Source organism: Oryctolagus cuniculus, chromosome 4 (genome assembly GCF_051225735.1).
Source record: "Oryctolagus cuniculus isolate XC-2025 breed Fujian yellow rabbit chromosome 4, ASM5122573v1, whole genome shotgun sequence".
Taxonomy (NCBI): Eukaryota; Metazoa; Chordata; class Mammalia; order Lagomorpha; family Leporidae; genus Oryctolagus; species Oryctolagus cuniculus.
This window is the reverse complement of record NC_142870.1, coordinates 69,193,401-69,214,320: the sequence shown is the minus strand read 5'-3', so window position 1 is coordinate 69,214,320 and position 20,920 is coordinate 69,193,401. Positions and strand designations below refer to the sequence as shown.

General features: G+C 49.5%; 1 protein-coding gene and 1 long non-coding RNA gene across 7 annotated transcripts in view; one reads left to right on the top strand and one right to left on the bottom strand.

The window, feature by feature from the left end:
* The window catches only part of BOC (BOC cell adhesion associated, oncogene regulated), a 77,854-nt gene that overhangs the window by 37,784 nt on the left and 19,150 nt on the right, over positions 1–20,920 (bottom strand). Inside the window, exon 3 of one of the 5 annotated variants that reach the window (XM_089331651.1) lies at positions 16,610–16,726. The exons of the other annotated variants lie outside the window; for them this stretch is intronic. The gene's annotated coding sequence lies outside the window, so the exon portion shown is untranslated. The remainder of the gene's footprint in view (positions 1–16,609; positions 16,727–20,920) is intronic. 5 annotated transcript variants of the gene reach the window in all.
* Positions 991–14,726, top strand: LOC138849279 (uncharacterized). Of its 2 annotated transcripts, XR_011387878.2 has the most exons (3): positions 991–1,369; positions 1,586–5,340; positions 13,368–14,726. It is a non-coding gene; the product is annotated as an uncharacterized LOC138849279 (long non-coding RNA). The 2 variants fall into 2 exon arrangements; XR_016233086.1 differs by having other exon boundaries at positions 1,586–14,726.

The window sequence follows — 20,920 nt, the reverse complement described above, 5'->3', positions numbered from 1 at the left end:
AACCCACCAGCTCCAAGCCAGACCTAAACCTGCAGCCCCAGCCCCCAAACCCATGCGCAGGATGTCTTCCATTTCCCTTGAGCTTGACTCCCTCTTTCTGCCGCGTGACATCAGCGTCAGACACCTATAGGACTCCCCGACTGCTCTGGGAAAGGACAAGGGGGCATTTTTCAAAAAGGATCTGAAATTTCAAAAATTCTTTCCTGGCAATTGGAAATAATTTCCTGCTGGGGTAGACAGAGAGTGAGACAATCCAGTAAATCCAAAGGCTGTGTTATTTTTGTTTAAAGATTTATTTATTTGAAAGGCAGGCAGAGTTAGGGCGTGTTATTAGCCGAGTGAAATTCATGAAAGCTGCAAAGGACAGGAGCACAGCCGGGTAGGGGTGGGGGCCCTTCCACTGCAGGAACCCGCTCAGCCCCTCGTGTAAGGCCTCTCCTTTACTTCGCCCCTCTTCCCAGGTGAGAAAGCTGAGTTGCAAAGGTTAGGTAACTAACTCGTCCTGAGCTTTTCACCACAGGGCTCTGCACCCAGTGGATGCTCACCAGAGTTGTTAGAAGGGTGAGGTGCAACAGTGAGGAGCTTCAACCCTGACAGCTAGAGGCAAAGTGAATGCCAAAAAGCCAGCCCGGGGGACCCTCTCGCCCTCCAGACGCTTGTTAGCATTCTCCAGTCCACCTTTCCCTGATGAGATAGGGGACAGAACACTGCGAGAGTTCCCAAGGCCAGGATCTGAGGGAACCAGAGATTGGTAACACCTGTTCCTCCCCTGCCCCAAGGAAGGGAGGAAGGGGGAAGGAGGGAGGGGGTGGGGACGATGGAAAATGAACCCAAGTAATGAAGGGCAGAGAGAGCCTGGCAGACAAAGGACAGGAGGGCTGTTTGTGATCTGAGCACAGGGGGCCCACAGAGGTGTTTGTGTTGTAAAACGGACAAAGGTTTTACTGAGCCAGTTCTGCCCAGACCCCCTCCTGCTTAATGAGGCCCGGGCCAAACAATTCCTGTGACTTGTGCACCCTCGATAATTTATAAGGTTCAGAGTGGAAACAGATCCTGCTCCGGCTGCAAGCATCCGGCTTGCAAAAGCCAGGAGGAAAGAGTGCAGCTGGGGAGTGACCAGAGTGGGGGTGGTGAGAGGGAGCAGGTAGCCCAAGGGAAGGAAGGGGTTAACTCATTAACTCATTCACCGCAGCCACAGAGCTGCTTAGGGAAGCCGGACTCTGAAATCTCATTCACCCAAAAGCTATGTAGAGGGAGAGAAAAGCGGGGGTCGATGAGAGGATGGCTGCAGCTGGGGGAACTGAGTTTGCTCCTAGACCAATTTACCTAGTGAGACTGGTGTAGCAAGAGGCTTATTCCAGAAATCGAGGTATCTGAGAAGTTTGTCTAATATTGTTTGGTGCTGTTGCTTTAGAGCCAGCAAGGCTCAAGTGGGAGAAGTTAAAGGGAGTGAAGTTTTGTCCCACTGTGAAAGGAGCAAGGTACAATTTCAGAGCTGGGTGGAGGCAACAGTAAGGCCTGTTATTTTTCTTGGCAATGCAAAGAATGTCTGGGATCCTTCTTATTTTCTTATGTGTTTTCTCAGAAAAAGAGGAAGAAATCAAGACAAAAAAAATCAAAAGCAGAGAGAAGGGAAAATGAATTCTTGCCATGAGTTTCTCGCTGAAGCCTAGGTGCTTGCCATTTCTAAGGATTATCTGGACACCATAAAGAAAATAAAATATGTCGGCGAAGCTTAACTGCTGACACACATGTTCCCCGCTGAAATAATCTCCTCCAAACAGACGTCTCCGAGGCCTTCCAACAACAACAACAACAAACACTCTTCTGGGGTTCAGACCAAGCATGAGAAACTGTAGCCTCAGAGTATTTATTTTTTGAGAAAATTGCAAACAACTGAGAGTTGATCATTGTCAGGAGGAGGCCAGCTCCACCTCGTCCCAAGAGGCCTGGCTGACTAACTGGACCAAGAGCAAGGCAACACCACACGGGGCCACCATGCAGCCCCCTGGATGCCCACACCCACTGCTGCTGCCTCAGACACAGGCCTCCAGCAGCCAGCACGCAAACCACGCCCTCCGGATGTCCAAAGACCCAAAGCAAAGATGAGCTGAGCTGGAGACAGTGACAGCAAGCAAACACCAAGAGGCTTTCTCTTGTCTCACTGCTTGAGTGGGGCTAGCTACATGCAAAGACAAACATCTCTGCCCCACGTTCCTTTTTCTGCAGGTTCTCAATTTTATATGGTAAGAGTCCCATTTCCCACTTGTCACTGAAGGCAGACCAAGGCTGTGCTCCCAGAAGGAGCCATCACAGGGATGGGGCCCAGGTAAGGATCCCCCTCCCACCCGCACTGCCTCAGGAGAGAGGTGGGACTCCCACACGGATCAGGGCCAGTGGGGGAAATCAAGAATTTAATCCTCAGAGGGCTGCAGACTGAGCTCAGACTTAGGAAAGGGAATTAAGAAAAGTTATCAAGACATCTTGTACTCTTTCAGATACACAGAATAACAAAAAAGGTCATTTTGATGGAAAAGTTGTATTTCACCCACAGACCTAACTAAAAGGGAACATCTTAAATTAGGAGGAGCCTCAAAGAAAACACGATAGCTTTGCATGTGTGTTCTGAGTGTTCTACAAGACAAGTTTCCAGGCTCAGTGAATCACGGGGAAGACTGAAGACCACCACCCCAGCCTTCTAATTCCTGCTCCCAGCAAGCTGGTCCTGGGCCTCACGAACCAACTACTCAGAACTGACTTTAGGAGCCAGTGGATTAAGCACCACCTGTGACACGGGCATCCCCTATGAGCACTTGAGTCAGGGCCGTTCTGCTTTGGATCCAGCTCCCTACTGCCGTCCCTGGGAAAACAGCAGATGATGGCCCAAGTACTTGGGCCCCTCCGCCCACGGGGGAGACCAAGATGGAGTTCTGGGCTCCTGGCTTCAGCTTGGCTCAGCCCATCATGAGAGTGAACCAACAGATGGAAGATCTCTCCGTCACTGCCATTCAGCTAAATGAAATTAATTGTTGAAAAAAGAATTGTTTTTGAATGAATTTCAAAATGTTTCTGAATTTACTTATGCGTAAAATATTGCTACCTGCATGATCATCACATGGGATCATTTTCAGCCTTTTACCATCTACGTCCTAATCGAGAACATCCCACTCTTCAATGCACAAACCCCATCCCTTCAATAAAATTTTCTGCAATGATAGAAATATCCAATATATGCACTGTCCAAAATGCTAGGCAGCCAGTAGCCACTAAATACTCGAAATGTGACTATGGAACTGAACACTGAATTTTCCTTAATCTAAATGGCCATATAGGGCAGGTGCTTACCACTTTGGACTAGTACTAGGAACATCTACCCAAGCTCTCTGACGTTAAATATAGGAAAATACCAATGATTTGATGTTGTAAAGTACATGACAGGTTCTGTCCAGCCTCTATGTATATTTTCCCCTTATTCTTTATCCAGATTTTTATATGAGCCTTCTACAAGAAGCATGCTTGTTTTTCCTTACTATTAATATTACTGGGAACGATATTACTGAGCTCTACTACATATAAGACAGCAGGTGGGGCCGGCGCCGAGGTGTAGCGGGCAAAGCAGTTGCCTACATCTCATATAGGTGCTGGTTCAAGTCCTGGTTGCTCCACTTCCGATCCAACTCTCTGCTAATGCTCTTGGGAAAGTAGCAAAAAATGGCCCACATCCTTGAGCCCCTGCATCCACACAGAAGACCTGGATGAAGCTCCTGGCTCCTGGCTTCCACCTGGCCTGGCTCTGGCCATTGTGGCCATTTGGAGAGTGAGCCAGCAGATGGAAGACTTCTCTCTTTCTCTGCCTCTCCCTCTCTGTAATTCTTTCAAATAAATAAATAAACCTTTAAAAACAGTGGGCAAGGTACCAGAAGATAGATTCAGTCCTTTGGGAGCTTAAAGCAAAACTGGGGACAAAAGCCTGCCACTGCCCACATCCATTAGCTTTTCATTTCCCAGCCTCCACTGCAGTTAGTTCAGGGCCATGGGACTGGTGCTGGCCAATGAGGTGTAAGCAAACATGCCATGTGTCACTTCTAGGCCAAGACGGTTAAGAGTGACCATGTGGCCTCCACCTCTGACCTGGGGGCCACTTGTCACGTTTCAGAAGGCACAGCTGCAAGATGGAAGCAAGGAGCTCGAGATGCAACATGAGAAGAAATCAACCAATGAAATAAACCAATGAAACTCGGGCATCACTCACACGTTAACGACCCCAGCGTTCTTTCAACTGCTCGCCAGTGTGGAAGCAAAGGGGCAGTAGCAATGAAGGCAGAGGGAGGGAGCATTCTCAACTGTGGGCCTTCCAAAGAGGACTTTGGGATCTAGGGTTGGGATGCAAACTGGGCTTTTTGGGGGACAGGCACATACATAAGGAAAACGAGGACACGGCTAGAAAGGGAGCCCAGGTAGGAAACAAGTCTCTCATCACAGGGTGCTGCATGGCGCACACGGCTGTCACCTGCAGCCGGCGGTCTCCGAACCTTGCTAATCTTAATCCTTTACCAGGAAAACAGTCTGGGCAAACATTCCTAATACAGGCATATTTACTCATTTATAAACCAAACACACGTATTGCAGAAGTACAATTTTAAAAAGAGTAGCTGAAAGTGAAACCACATTTTAACAACTCCTTAATCCTAATGCCTTATAACATCATGGAGTGATGTCTTAGACGGACGATCGCTAATGACAAGGCTATAATCTCTGTGCGTCTCCAGGACTTAATTATCGTGTGGACTTCTCCAGACGTGATTCCATTATCACCGGGTTTCCTTCCTGACCGGACCTGGGAAAGGTCACTGTGTTGTTTCCCCTGTTTGCCTGTGCCTGGATTATCAGCATTCTCTTCAACCCACACTTGCTTTGCAGCAATCTCTTTAAGCCACTTGTTCTTTTGTGAGAGTTAACTTAGTTAAAACTAAATAATATAATCTGCAAATCCACTTAAGGGAGAACAGGAAAGCTGGGGAGTGAATGAAGGAGCACTGAGGTCCCACTGCCAAGTGGGCAGCAGGGTGGAGCAGCCCTGGATCCCGCTGTGACACGTGACAGCCCTGTCAATGCCTCTGGTAAACATCTTGCCTTCCCATCCCTCTCTCAGACAGAAACAAACATGAAGGGCATCTCTCATGCCACCAGCGCTCCTGGGAGCAGCTGACATCACCCCCAGGAAGCCCGGCGCCAGCGCTGGAGACTACTCTACTGGACAGATGGAAGGGGACAGAGTGGGACAGTGAGTCTGGGCCAAGCTGTGGCGGACCAGGGAAGAGTTTGAAGCTAACACCACAGGTAGAGGAGCACTATGGGATAGAGTCAGGTGGCATTCGGGGGAGATTAGCAAAACCTTGCTTGCTGCACGCAACCCAAAATTTATAACTCCACTCCAGCAAGGGGGATACCCTCGCCAGCAAGGCAAGGGGGTGGAAAAGGGTCTGGGGAACTCTTGCCCCCCCAAACACCCCCCAGCCCCGCCCTCTGCTTCCTAAGTAAAGGGCCGGTCTTATCTCTCTCGGTCTTATCTCTCTCGACTTGCCCAGCACGTGGAATGCTCTCCCACCTCCAGCACCGAAGGAAAAACTTCCTAGGGAGTCTCACTTCTTTGTCACACGTACTCCTTCCCGAAAATGGCCTCATTTCCTTGCAGAGTTGTGTTTTTTTTAATCTACCCAGGGAGGGGAGGGGAGGAGGAGGTGGCCCTTTTTTGCTAAACTGGAAAGAGAGAAAAGGAAAACCACTTCCTTTCTTCTACACTCCCTTCTCAATCCCCCAGCCCTATTCCATATAAATTCAATTTGACAACCCTGCTAATTGGATAAACGCAGCCCCTACACTCCTAGAAGGCCTGTCCCTTTTCTTTCTCTCTCTTTTTTTTTTTTTTGGTTGGGGGGGTTTGTTTTTGGAGGGCTCCAAACAGGGTGATTGTGCTGTTCTTTAACACGAATTCCATCTGCTTTATTTCTCTCTCTCTCTCTCCATTCAGAGCTCCTCCTGAATATTTATGAAGGTTCCCTCTGGGCCCATCCCCTTCCTCCTTCAACCTCCCTCTCCCCACCGGGCCCCAGCCTCCCCTCCCTTCTCTCGGAGCTGGGACAAAAACCTTCCAAATGGCCCCCCCTCCTCGCTTTAGATAAACACAGGCAGTGTCAAGTGTGAGGGCTGGGGGAGGCGGGGAGAGGGTCCGACTGCCAGTCAAGCCCCGGGCCTTCAATGGGGCCAGGGGCCTGCCCTAATCTGCTGCATGCTTGCCATATGGGGGCTGTGTTACCCCGGGAGACACTAACAGGCAGAACGGGGCTTAATAGAGTCCATATTCATTGTGATGCACTGAGATAGCTCAAGGCACGGCTGCCCCTGCGGGCTGCTCTCAGTCTTCTAATTCCCCACTTTCTGTTTTTCTTCCCTTTTTCTCTCTCTCTTCCTTTCAAAAGGAGCTGGTCCAGAGAGGCTGGATCTGGCGGTTAGGAGGTAGACGCAGTGATGGTGGTGTTAGGGGGTCACTTGGAGTGGGGTGAGAAGCGCCTACACTGGGCCAGGAGCTCGTGGAGTTGTGTGTGCAAACGTGTGCAGGCTTGCTTCCGGGCACAGGTGGGAGACAGTGTGTGGTGGTGCTGCAGGCTCTAGGAGCACTCACCCGGGGGCTCTGGCGACAGGAACCTTCCTATGTGTTCAACCACCACTACCCAGGTACTGCCAGCACTCTCTCTCCCAATCCTTGCCCTACCTGCTTCATATCCCACCGGGGTGTGTGTGTGTGTGTGTGTGTGTGTGTGTGTGAAGGGGGAAGGGAGGGTGCTGTTACAGGCCTGGAGCACAGTCCCTTAGAACAGTCACAGGTGCGGCACTGAGAGGAAACCACTTGGGAAATAAATCCCTGGGAGGCAAGAGACCTACCAGCCTGCAGGCCCGCCTCTCTTCTGGCTGTGCAGGAAGTGAGAGGCCTGGGGTCCTGGTTGCACTTATGGGAGCTGTCCTGAGTGACCTCCCTGCGGCCAGGGGCAGTCTCCCTCCAGGGCCCAGATGGGATGGAGGGGTAGGGAACATGGAAAAAGAACCCAGTACACTGCTCTCAACTTTGTGGAAAAACTAAAGATTCATAATCAAGATACAGCAGAATTCCCCCAAGGATAATCAGCTTCATGAGCTGTGAGACATAAAGTGGTTTGTTCTGTGACTTAAAAAAAAAATCACAATTTTATCAAGAGAGAAAATAGAAGCAAACGACAGGACTTTTCAAAAACTCTCCTATAGTCAAAGCTTGAATCCTATGGTATCTGGCACACAGGAGGTGGTCAGTAAGTAGGTTCTGAATGAAGGAACACTTGTTTCTACGGTTCTCTTGCTGGTAAAGAACCTGAAATGCTATCTGACAGCCATAGCTGGGGCTGAAATGAGTGAGAATGGCTCTGGTAGAAGCAAAATGCTCCTACTACAGGTGCATCAGCACCACTCCCCAGTGCTGCCAGATAGGCTGAGTCAGATAAAGCTGCCAGAACCAAGGCAGATCCTGGCGCCTGCCTTCCAAACTCGACCTACCTCTCTTCCTTATTCTTTTTTTTCTTTTCTACTTCCCTTCCTTATTCTTTTTTTTTCTTTTGACAGGCAGATTTAGACAGTGAGAGAGAAAGACAGACAGAAAGGTCTTCCTTCCATTGGTTCACCCCCCAAATGGCCTCTGCGGCCGGAGCTGCGCCGATCCAAAGCCAGGAGCCAGGTGCTTCCTCCTGGTCTCCCATGCAGGTGCAGGGGCCCAAGCACTTGGGCCATCCTCCACTGCCCTCCCGGGCCACAGCAGAGAGCTGGACTGGAAGAGGAGCAACCGGGAATAGAACCCAGCGCCCATATGGGATGCCGGCGCCACAGGCAGAGGATTAACCAAGTGAGCCACGGCGCCGGCCCCCTTTCCTTATTCTTTAGCCATCTTGAAATACTTCAGGAATCGGTGGCTTCCCAGCTCAACCCTGAGGTCCTCCAGCCCAACAATCCTGCAGAGAATGACACCCTGGAGACGTCAAGGGCCAGGCACAATTTCCATTCCAGGCTCTGAAATCTAAACAACATGTGGCTACCTGAAATGCTGTGCAGAAGCCAGCCTCAGCCAGTCTGTTGGCTCCAGTGTCCACTCCCGGAGGACCCCTGACCCGGTCACAGTAGGTGCAGACACACACAACTGAGCAGAGGCTTGACGGGCTTTGCGAGCACATCCCGTCCCTGCAGGAGAAGCCTGTCCCTGCTCTCACTTTTTTCTATGCAGTCCTCCTCTGGGCCATTTCGACCCAGCACAATGCCTGTGTTACAGAGAGGTTCAGAGAGGGAGATGGGGCATGTGGAGCCCTCAGGGAGCACCGCGAAGCCTCAGGGAGCACCACAGAGCAGCTTCAGCTCTTCCCAGCCTTTCCGATAGGAAGCACAGTGGTCACTGATCTCTCACTCCAGAAATGCCTGGGCTCCAGGTATTCTCTGATCCTGGAGACAAGTGCTTGCCAGCCCTGTGGACTGTGAGCAGAGGGATGGGCAAGTGTCCCTGACAACTCCGTGCAGGAATAAAAGCATGTATGGCACATGGCAGGAGCCCGAATGGCCTTCTAAGGAAAGCAGGGACAGCCGCTCTGGCCTAGACCAAATCTTTGCCTTTCATACCACTGCTTGGAAGACACTCATTAATGTCCTGCTTTTACAAACAAGTGCTCAGACTCGTCTACTCTTCCTGAAAACTAGGAAAAGATTCGCCCCTCTCTCAGCTGCTCAACCTTGAATTTGCCTTCTGCTTCCACCCTGCTGTCTGATCAGTCATAACGGACTCTGACTTTGGCAAGGGCAGTGTAGCCCAACAGAAATATACAAAATAAACTATTATTTACATTTTGATTTATAGTAAGTCATCTAAATATTTATATAAAAGTGCTTCAAAAAGTTCGTGGAAAATGGAATTGAAAGATGTCTGGAGGCTGAGCATTTGGCCTAGTAGTTAAGATGCTGCTTAGGGGGGCTAGCACCGCGGCATAGCGGGTAAAGCTGCCACATGCAGTGTCAGCATCCCACATGGACGCCAGTTCGAGTCCCTACTGCTCCACTTCTGATCCAGCTCTCTGCTATGGCCTGGGAAAGCAGCAGAAGCTGGCCCAAGTCCTTGGGCCCCTGAATCTGCATGGGAGAACTGGAAGAAGCTCTTGGCTCCTGGCTTTGGATCGGCGCAGCTTCAGCCATTGCAGCCATTTAGGGAATGAACCAGCGGATGGAAGACCGACCTCTCTCTCTCTCTCTCTCTCTCTGCCTCTCCTTCTCTTTCTGTGTAACTCTGGCTTTGAAATAAACAAATAAATCTTAAAAAAAAAAAATTATGCTGCTTGGGATGCTCCCATGGGAGCCTGGGACCGCATTTTAAGCTCCTAGCTTAAACCTGGCCAAGCCAGTCACTGTGGGCATCTAGAGGGTGAGCCAGGATAGGAGCTTTCTCTGTATGTTTGTCTATTTCTCTGCCTCTCAAATAATGGTAAATAATAATACTTCAAAGATATTTGAGAGAGGGCACTTAGCCTTACAGTTAAGCCCCACACTGGAGTACCTGGGTTTGATACCTGTCTTTAGCTCCAGCTCCTTGCTCCAGCTTTCTGCCAATGCAAACTCCAGGAAGCAGTAACCAAGTTCCTGCCACTCACATGGGAAACCTGTCCTGGGTTTCTAACTGCTAGCTTTGGTGTGGCCCAATCCTGGTGACTGTGGGCATTTTCAGGGTGATCCAGGGGATGGCAGCTCTATCTCTCTGCTTCTCAAACAAATCAATAATTTTAAAAACATATATATATATGTATATATATATATATATATACACACACACTTCGGTACAAAGAATTTTTGAAATCCAAGATTTTTTTAATACAACCTGTTTTCCATGGCCTTTTTGAAGTACCCTCATATTTATTACACATCCTAGTTTGAACTGTTTATATTTTAAGTATTAATAGCTACACTGGCTAGCGGCTACCGTATGGGACAGCATGGGTCTAGGGTCTTCCTAATGGCTCCTAGGCTCTCTCTTCTCCCCACCTAATCAGACTCTGTACAGTCATCTACCTTCTCTCAAGAATGCCAAGCTTGTATTAAGCCACTACTTGCAATGCTGCCATCCCATATGGATGCAGGTTCTAGCCTCAGCTTCTCCACTTCCATTCCACCTCCTTGCTAATGAGCCTAGGAAAGCAGCAGCAAATGACCCAAGTATTTGGGCTCCTGCACCCATATGTGAGATCCAGAAGAAGCTCCTGGCTTGAGACTAGCCCAATGCTGGCTGTTGTGACCATTTGGGAAATGAACCAGCGAATGGAAGATCTCTTTCTCTCCCTCTAACTCTGTCTTTCAAATAAATAAATAAAGCTTAAAAAAAAAAAAAAAAAGTCCAGTTCAATCAAACTGTATGCATTCATTGAGCAAACACCTCCTCTAGGCCATAATCATAATTCATCTAATTTGATAGCCTCACAATGTGAGGTAGGTATAAGATCAAACTGAGCTTCAGTCTCCATTAAATATCTTATCCAAGGTCACACACAGATGGTGAATCTGAGGCAGGATTTCAGGGAGGCCTGGCTGATTCTAAAACCCTTGGTTAGGGAGTTCGGTATTTGGTGTAGTGGTTAGGAAACCCATGCTCCACATCGGAGAGCCCACATTCAGTTCCTATTTGCTCTAGCTGTTGACTTCCCGCTAGTGCAGACCCTGGGAGACTGTGACAAGGGCTCCAACAATTGGGTTCCTGTTACCCACACAGGAGACCTGCATTGTGTTCTTAGCTCCCCGCTTGGATCCCAGCCCTCATGGGCTTTTGGGAGCAGAGTGAACCAGCAGATGTGAGCTCTCTCTCTGCCCCTCGAATAAATTACAAATAATAAAATAAATTCAAACAAACAAATAAAAATCCTTGGGCTTTTTTCCCCACTTTATCATGTTGGTTTACATAAATTATATAATTGATAGACTATTATGTAGCCATTAAAAATAGTAATTATAAAGATCAAACAGTAACATGAAAAACAAATGTTTAAAAGACGAGAAGAACAATATAGATGCCTTTTTGTAAACAGCAAGTGAGCATTTGGTGACACCTGCAAGGAATCATTTATTTTTTTTAAATTTTAAATGCAGTGAATTTTGAGTGATTTCCCCACCCCTTTGTGTTTTAAGCTATTTTTAAAAAACATAAAAAGCAAACAGACCTACAACTGATAGCTTCCCAGCTGAGTGTGACTGAATGAAGTTCAAAGTCCTCCCAACAGCACTCCAGGGAGTTTGCAAGGGGGCTCCTGTCAGTCTTTCTTGCCCCAGCCCCAAAATCTGGCTAAGCCTTTACTCCCTCTTCCCGCCACCTGAACCACCTTCCCCTTCTCCTTCATTCCACCAATGGAACTCCTACTTATCCTTCAAAACTTGCCTCAAATGTCACTTCCCTCAGGAAGCCTCCTGTGACTCTTCCCTGTTCCAGTTCCTTTAGCACGCTGCACACCCATTTAACACTTTCACAATGATTTAGAGGTTTGGACCACGTGTCTTGTCTGTCACAGAACTCTCACCTCTTCCCCCAACCCTAGACTGTAAACTCCTTGCACACAGAGATGTGTCGCATTCACCTTGGTAGTCCTAGCACCAAGGAAAGCCCTGGCACTTCTTAGGGACTTGGTTAATGTTTGCTGAGTGAAGGGTCTGGATGCAATAGAAACCTGGGGTTGAGAAGGATCGATAATCTGATCCACGACTGTTAACAGTGGGAGAACCAAGGAGACTTTCTGGAGGGAAATGATGGTAACCATGGCCTTTACAGACCACTGTGGGCAGTCCTGGAAGTGTGCTGAACCACTTGTGATGAGAGTCCACGCTCTTTAAGGACAGGGGGCTGTGCCCCTGCAGATCTCAGTTGGCTTGAGGTTCCACTCAGGGCCTTCTTCTGTTCACTTTCTTATCTCTTCTCAAAGATCAGCTAAGCTTGCAGCCGGCCGCAGGCTTCCTGTAGACACAGGGGCTGCAGGAGGTGATGCCACTGTAGCCCTGAGCTTGAGGTCAGGTGAAGGAAGCAGGAAAAGAGGGATGTGGAGGGGAAAAGAGCATGGGGAGAGGATCAGAGATGGGGCTGATATGTGGAGAAGGCAGCTGAGTATCCTGAGTTCCTACAGTATGCCCATGATACAGTGCTGTATCATCCGAACTTGCTTTTTTTTTTTTTTTAAGATTTATTTATTTATTTGAAAGTCAGAGTTACACACAGAGAGAAGGAAAGGCAGAGAGAGACAGAGAGGTCTTCCATCTGCTGGTTCACTCCCCAAATGGCCACAAAGGCCAGAGCTGCGCTGAACCTAAGCCAGGAGCCAGAAACTTCTGGGTCTCCCATGCAGGTGCAGGGGCCCAAGGACTTGGGCCATCTTCTACTGCTTCCCAGGCCATAGCAGAGAGCTGGATCAGAAGTGGAGCAGCTGGGATTTCAACCGGCGCCCATATGGGATGTCAGCACTACAGGCAGCGGCTTTACCTGTTACGCCACAGCCCCAGCCCCCATACTTGCTTTTACTCTCCACCACTCAGGAAGTGTTACTGTCCCTGTTTTGAAACATTAACACAGCCCTTCTTGATGCTCTGCCACTAAAGGACACTGGTGCTCATCTCAACCTTCTATTACAGGCAACACCTTTTTAAGTGACAGTGTCAGAACTCAGCAGGATCAGGAACTGAAACAGCATCAGCCTTGGGTTCAGAGATGAGCTCTATCTCCGCCCTTCATAAAAGGGGACCTAGGGTGCATTACCTAGTCCCTTTGAACCTCAGTTCACTCCTTGTGAAAATGAGAATTATAATAGCTACTTTGAGGAGCTATTAAAAAGTGTTCACAAAATAATGTACAAAAGCTGCCCGGTGGGGCTGCCTGAGATGCCAGTATCTCATATGAACATCTGTTCAAGTCCTGGCTGTTTCACTTCCGATCCAGCTCTCTGCTATGGCCTGGGAAAGCAGTAGAAGATGGTCCAAGTCCTTGGGTCCCTGCACCTGCAGGGGAGACCCAGAAGAGGCTCCTGGCTTCTACCTGGCCCAGCCCTGTTCATTGCAGCCAATTGGGGAATGAACCAGCAGATGGAAGACCTCTCTTTTCTCTCTTTCTCTTTCTCTTTCTCTTTCTCTTTCTCTTTCTCTTTCTCTTTCTCTCTTTCTCTTTCTCTTTCTCTCTCTCTCTCTCTCTCTAACTATGCCTTTCAAATAAACAAGTAAATCTTTTTTTAAAAGTTCAGTAATTATTTTTTGTGGCAAAAAATTAATACAGTCTACATAATGCTTTACAGAACCTCACAACAGCCCCGTTCGACAGAGGATCCATGGAAAATGCTAGCGACATCAAGTCTTTAGCCAGATGTAGTTTCTACAGCCCCAGTCTCCTCCCAATGCTAGTCAACATTTAATATCATTTCAGCGAATCACCTCTTCCCCTCCCACCTGTGCCCTGCCTGCACTCTTGATGATGATAATGACAATAATGACCCTAATTTCTCCGCGGTGTCTCTACTTGTTTGCAGCGAAAGGGGAAAATACTCCTGCCAGACAGGAGGTCATCTGAAACAAGGAGCTATGGAGAAGGTTTTATGGAACGGAAAACACAGCCCCTAAGCACCCCCAGCCCCAGAAGGGAGCTGGTCTCCTACCTCTTACAGTGAATGCAGGAGGCCACAACAGAATCACCTGCTCTTTTTTTACTGACTTGTTTCTAATTACAATCTGTGGCCAGGGCCCTGCCCACACAAATCACATAAACAATAAACTAAATTCCAATCAGTTACTGCAGACGAAATGGGAGTACCTACTTAAATCTTATTTGATGCTCAAAGTTGACAAACAACCACTCTCGCTTTGTCCTGGCCAACCCCAGCTAGTACAGGCTTTTAGGGAATGAACCAATGGACAGAAGATCTCTGTCACTTTGTCTTTCAAATAAATATTTTTTAAAAAAGAGAAGTATATATGAACCAACCAATCCCAGGACCTGAGCAGCAAGTAAGGCAGACCTTAAAAGCGTGAAGTCCCAGCTCTGAGGACAAGTTAAAACAATCCCATTTGGTGGAAGTCAGCGAGTGAATACTCAGAGGAAGGCTGCCCCACCACTGGCTCCCACTGGGAGCGCCCACTGACAGCAGGGGAGAACAGGCAAGGAAGCCAGCCGGTGCTCAGCCTGCAACACACGCGGGGGCCACAGAACACACACTTCCCCAGAATCATCCACTCCAGTAACAAGATCCGGCTCAGAAGTGCAGGAGGGGAATCAGGGACATTCAGCTTAGTGCTGTTCATGCTGAGAAGAGCAGACGGAACCTCTGGTGGGGCCGACACTGCAGTACAGCGGGTTAAGCCTCCACCTTCGGCACCGGCATCCCATGTGGGCACCAGTTCCATTCTCAACTACTCCTCTTCCAACCTGGCTCTCTGCTGATGGCCTGGGAAAGCAGTGGAGGATGACCCAAGTGCTTGGGCCCCTGCACCCATGTGGGAGACCAGGACGAAGTTCCAGCTTCCTGGCTTTGTTCTGGCCCAGCCCTGGCTATTGCAACCATTTGGGGAGTGAACCAGTGGACAGAAGACCTCTCTGTCTCTCTCCCTTTTGCTCTGTAACTCTGCCTTTCAAATAAATAAATCTTTAAAAATGAAAAAAAGATGGCTGGCGCCGCAGCTCAGTAGGCTAATCCTCCACCTTGCAGCGCCAGCACACCGGGTTCTAGTCCCGGTCGGGGCGCCGGGTTCTAGTCCCGGTTGGGGCGCCGGAGTCTGTCCCGGTTGCCCCTCTTCCAGGCCAGCTCTCTGCTATGGCCCGGGAGTGCAGTGGAGGATGGCCCAAGTGCTTGGGCCTTGCACCCCATGGGAGACCAGGAGAAGCACCTGGCTCCTGCCTTCGGATCAGCGTGGTGCGCCGGCCGCAGCGCGCCGGCCATGGTGGCCATTGGAGGGTGAACCAACGGCAAAGGAAGACCTTTCTCTCTGTCTCTGTCTCTCTCACTGTCCACTCTGCCTGTCAAAAAAAAAAAATTAAAAAAAGATAACCTATGGATTTCACTAAGTATAGGCAACAAAATAGAGCTACTAATAAAGACACCAGAGTAGTAAGAAGAGAAATGTGTACGTAGGTTCCTCTGCATGCGTGCACATGGACGTATGCACATGCACACGCGTGCACGCATGCACACACACACACACACACACTCAGGTCCAACTCGGCACAGAGGGCCAGTTCTCCAGGGTAGCCCTTTCCCAAATTACAAAAAAGTTCCATTTGCTTCCCCCGTGTTCACTCCCAAGTCATCCTGGAAGATTTATTAACAATCGGGCAGGGAAAAGGCTTAGGGCTAACAGACGTCTCCCTGCCGGGAACTTCAGCCTCGGATTCAACATCCACACCACCACATCTCCCACTGTGCTGGAGCTTGTGTACCTGTGAGTCTCCCTTCTTAACACACAGTAGGTACTAAGCTGGAAAGCCCTCCTGCCTGGGGTTCGTTTCCAGGCTGAGCCAAGGGCCAAGGGGTCTGGCTCTGATGAGGCCCTGGGGGTGCTGTCGCTGCACGTGAGCGTCTGACATTCTGGCGCCACCTCCGCCTCCGGCAAGTTGACCTGGGAGCCCTCTGGGATTCTGCTTCAGGGAAGACAGAGGGCAAGGCACAGTCTTTCCCACCATCCCATCCAATTCTGGGGTGGATAGGAGTGGGCTTGCAAAAGGAGGAGGTAGAGCCAGAGAGTAGAAAAAGAAGTGGGTGCCTGACGAAACGGGCACCCCTCGAGGGGCGTGTCCTGATCCCCCACTTGGGGAGAGGTGCTCCACCAGCCCGTGCAGGCCCCCCCAGCTCTGCACCTCGCGGAGCCCTTCACACTGTTACTCACGCATGTTCGCCTCACTGCTGGACCACAGACTCCCAGGGCCCACCCTCAGCATCCTCCATAGTCCCAGAACCGTACTCAGCAAACAGCTGCAGTGGCCGGAGACACAGGGGTGAAAGGTCATGCCAGAGGAAGCTGATTCCTGGGTGGGAGAAGCCAGGCATTTAGAGAGCTTTAGAGTTGAACAGACTCGCTCTGACTGCCTGTTAGGCAACCTCATCACCACCACTCCAAGTAAACTGTCACTAGCCATCATTCCCCAAGCCCCTTCCTCCAGGTGATCAAGTAACCAATGGCACCAGGCCCACACCTGCACCCTCCACGTGACTCAGAAACAGGTCTCGGGTTCTGTGACCCGGACTGAGGGCGGAGGAAGCTGCTGCTTCTTGGGTTTGTCTGGGTCAGGGGCTCATTCAAGAAAATGCCAGGCAAAACCAGACAGACAGACACACACACACACACACACACACACGCACCCCTTAACCCCTAGCAGGCTCGTGCCTGCTCACAGGAAACGGAAGCACTCCACTGAAAAGCTGACTGGCCCTAGGGTAACAAAGTTGAATGCTGAAACCAGGCCGAGAAGTTGCCACCCCTCAGTTCGCATCTAACTACAGGGTCACTGGCAATGTCCTTCTGCGACATATCTGCAGCAAGAAATCCTCACCTGTGGGGCCGGCGCTGTGGCGCAGCGGGTTAAGGACTCGGCCTGAAGCACTGGCATCCCATGGGCGCCGGTTCTAGTCCCGGCTGCTCCTCTTCCAATCCAGCTCTCTGCTATGGCCTGGGAAAGCAGTAGGAGAGGACCCAAGTGCTTGGGCCCCTGTACCCATGTGGGAGACTGGGAGGAAGCTCCTGGCTCCTGGCTTCAGATCGGCACAGCTCCAGCCATTGTGGCCATCTGGGGAGTGAACCAGCGGATGGAAGACCTCTCTGCCTCTCCTTCTGTCTCTGTGTAACTCTGACTTTTCAAATAAATAAATATATCTTTAAAAACAACAACAACAACAACAACAACAACCCTGAAACTTAGATAAACATCAATCTGGAAAGCTGAGGCCTGCCCCAGTCCCCCCCACCCACATCAGGCAGTTCCTGCCTTATGCCAGAAGCCCCCCACCCCCAACTCCTGTCAGCCGCCCCCCAACTTCTGCAGCACCCAGTGGTCTTGGTGTGAGGCTGGCACAGGCAGAGTAAACAGGCAGGAGCGAAGTGTGCAGCACTGGAGAAGTGTGATCAGCGGGACGGAGGGGCTGGGCTCACTCCAGGCCCCTGCAGAGCACATCCCCCAGTGTGGACCGCACATCCACGCACATCCATCACGGGAGTGACTCACAGGGTCACCGTGCGCCAGGTGCACAGTGAAAGTCCTTGCGGGCAGACAGCCTGCTCTTTTGCTCATCATTACACCCACATCAAGCACAGCGCTGGGTGCACAGGAGAAACACCCTGAGTATTGATTAAGCCGCAGCCTGGACTGTCTGGCCCGCGTGCCTTCTCATTCCATCTGGCCCTGCCAAGGCAACCTCAGGTGGGACTCAAAAGTCAGTAAATCTATAGCAGACTAGTTTCTAAGTTGATGATTTATTTTTTTTAAGATGTATTTATTTGGAAGGCAGAATTACAGAGAGGCGGAGGCAGAGAGGGAGATCTTCCACCTGCTGGTTCACTTCCCCAAATGGCCACAATGGCCAGAACTGGGCCAATCCAAAGCCAGGAGCCAGGAGCTTCTCGGAGTCTCCCACGCAGGTGCAGGGGCCCAAGGGCCTGTGCATGCAGAGAGCTGGATCAGAAGTGGAGCAGTGGGACTTGAACCAGCGTCCATATGGGATGCCAGCACTTTGTATGGCCTGTGAATGATGTTATAAATATCCAGATGGCTCTTCCTTGGCAGAAAAAAAAAAGATTCCCCACCCCTGGTCATGACATGAACTCATCGATGCTGTTTCCCTGCCTGTCCCACAGAGCTACAGACAGGTGGGAGCTGGCAGACCGCGGTGGAGAGCTACCAGATAGTGATGCATGCCCAGAGCTGTACCAGAAATGACTTAGGGAAACGCCCTTAAGAAGAGCTAATCAGCCTTCTTTACTGCAGTCCTTTTCAGAGCCTTTACTGTGCTGCTCCAGGCATGAGTCACCAGGAGGGAACCAAGGACGCCCCACACTCACGGCCACAGGCTTACACTGCTTTCACCGCAGGCCTGGACTTATCTGAAAGTAACTTTTCCTTTTTTTTCCTCAGAGTACCATTAGTGATGAGAGCTTTGCCAAATACACTTTTAGAAATGAGGGCCTAAGAGGTTCCTGGAGAAGGTCCCAAAAGCAACTTGCAAAACAGTCGGATCCCATTTTTGTAATTAAAAAAAAAAGTTACATATGAGCACGTAAGGTTCAGGAGACACTTGAATTTGAATATCAGTTATCCCTGAAAATTAGAGGATTTGCACTTTTTAAATACTTCAGAGATACATGAAGTAGGTGTGTAATTAATTATAATTATTTACAATTAAAAAGGCAAATTTGACCAAAACAAAGCTATCCAAAAGTATTACCAAGTCATCAGTCACACTGTGTCTCCCCATGGGCTGGGGGCCTCATGTCCTAACAGCCCCTGGGACTATAAAATGTTGCTCTTTACTGTGTTGTCCTATTTGAAGAGCCAGCTACATCCAGTTCCTTTGGCTAATTGTATCATACATATCCCGTTGCTTCCAAACAATGTGGGCAATAGTTTAGAAAAAAATGAGAACATATTCAATAGTTTGTTAACAGCCTTTACGGATCTGAAATCCCTCTGTTCAGTAAGTTATAGAAAATATGCATATCGTTTGAAACTTAATTTGCTGAAATGATCACTTTGAACATTAACATTTGAAGACTACTTTTCCTCCTGCTAAATTATTAATTTTCTACTGATTTTTGATTAGTCAATGTAACTAAAAGTCATTGAGGAGTGGGCATTGTGGCGTCAGCTAAGCCACCACTGGGAATGCCTGCATCCCATACAGGAGTGCCCATTTGAGTCCTGGCTCCTCCATTTCTTTTCCATTCCAGCTTCCTGCTAATGTGTCTGGGAAAGTACAGATGATGGCTCAAGTACTTGGGTCCCTGCCACCCTTCTGGGAGACTCAGATGGAGTTCCAGGCTCCTGGTTTCAGCCTGTCCATCCCCAGCTACTGCGGACATTTGAGAGTGAACCAGTGGGTGGAAGATCTCTCTCTCTCTCTCTCTCTGTCACTCTGCCTTTCAAGTAAGTAAATATTTAAAAAATAAATAAAAGCAGGGGCCAGCATGGTGACATAGCAGGTAAAGCCGCCTCCTGCAACACCGGCATCCCATATGGCCACTGGTTTGTGTCCCAGCTGCTCCACTTCTGATCCAGCTCCCTGCTAATGGCCTGCGAAAAGCAGTGAAGATGATCCAAGTACCTGGACCCCCGTCGCCCATGTAGGAAATGAGAAGAAGCTCCTGGCTCCTGGTTTCAGGCTGGCCCAGCGCTGGCCATTGTGGTCATCTGGGAAGCAAACCAGCAGACAAAGTGTTCTATCTCTATCTCCGTTTCTCTCTGTAAATCTGTCTTTCAAAAGTAAATAAATAAATGTAAAAAATAAAATAAAAGTCACTGAGATCTATTGAATGGGGTACACCAGGTTTTGTCCCATTAAGGCACAAATTTAGAATGAAAGCAAACCATCAATATGAACACAAAACAGAGGAATCTGGTCACTTGTTGAATTAATATATGCAAGACAATGAGTTCATGTATATGCATTATCTTGCCCAACCTCGAAACAACTCCATGAGGTACACAGCATTCTCATCCCCATTTCACAGAGGCAGCATGTGAGGCTCAAGAGTTAAGCAATTTGCTCAAATAAAGGATTCAAAGCCAGGGCTGTCTGCTCCCCTGCCTGCTGGCCTAGGTTTTTTTTAGCTTCAAGAAGATACACAACAGGGCCGGCGCTGTGGCACAGTGGGTTAAAGCTGTGGTCTGCAGTGCCAACATCCCATATGGGCGCCGGTTCACGTCCTGGCTGCTTTACTTCCAGTCCACATCTCTGCTACGGCCTGGGAAAGCAGTAGAAAATGGCCCAAGTCCTTAGGCCCCTGCACCTGCATGGGAGACCTGGAAGAAGTTCCTGGCTCCTGGTTTCGGATCAGCTCAGCCTTGGCCATTGCGGTCATTTGGGGAGTGAACCAGTGGATGGAAGACCCCCCCCCACCTCTTAACTCTGTCTTTCAAATAAATAAAGTAAATCTTAAAAAAAGAAGAAGAAGAAGAAGGTGGTATACAACACAACTATTTCCAAAACCAGAACTGAGAAAGGCAAAAAAGAAAGCACAGTCTGAGCTAGAGTTTCAGGAAGGATGGGTTTGGCAGACTCCCACAATGCACTCTGCGTCCAAACTTCTGAAGATGAGCTGTTCCTGCACTTCGGAGAATTTCCCACACCCACCCAGAGTCGGCCCTGCATGTCTGAGTACCTAACTACCATCCAGAACTCGGTAGCGAGGCTTTGAGTCTGGGATCCAGGTTATATGCACCAGCATGTACTGAGAGGCAATAAAACCCTTCCTATTTCCTAATCTAGCCTCTCTCATCCTCCTTCGGTTCCTACACAGCATTGGTTCTTAGCTCCTCAACCTGCGCTGCACAGGAGAATCACCTGGGGACGCCTGAAACACAGTGGTGCCTGGGCAGCACCTGGGGCTGGAGTTACGGCCTCCAGGCGGGACTGATGAGGCGGCCGACTTTCAGAGCTCCTCCCTGGAAGTCAGGATGCACAGCACTGACTGAGACCACCGTGCGGGGGTGTCTGCTGTGCAGCTGGGGTCATCCGGGTAAAGAACATCTGCCAGATCTGGTGCCAGTTACATCGGATGCAGCGGTCGGCACGAAAGTGTCAAGACGTTCCTTCCTGGGGCCGGCACTGTGGCGTAGTAGGTAAAGCCGCCACCTGCAGTGCTGGCATCGCAT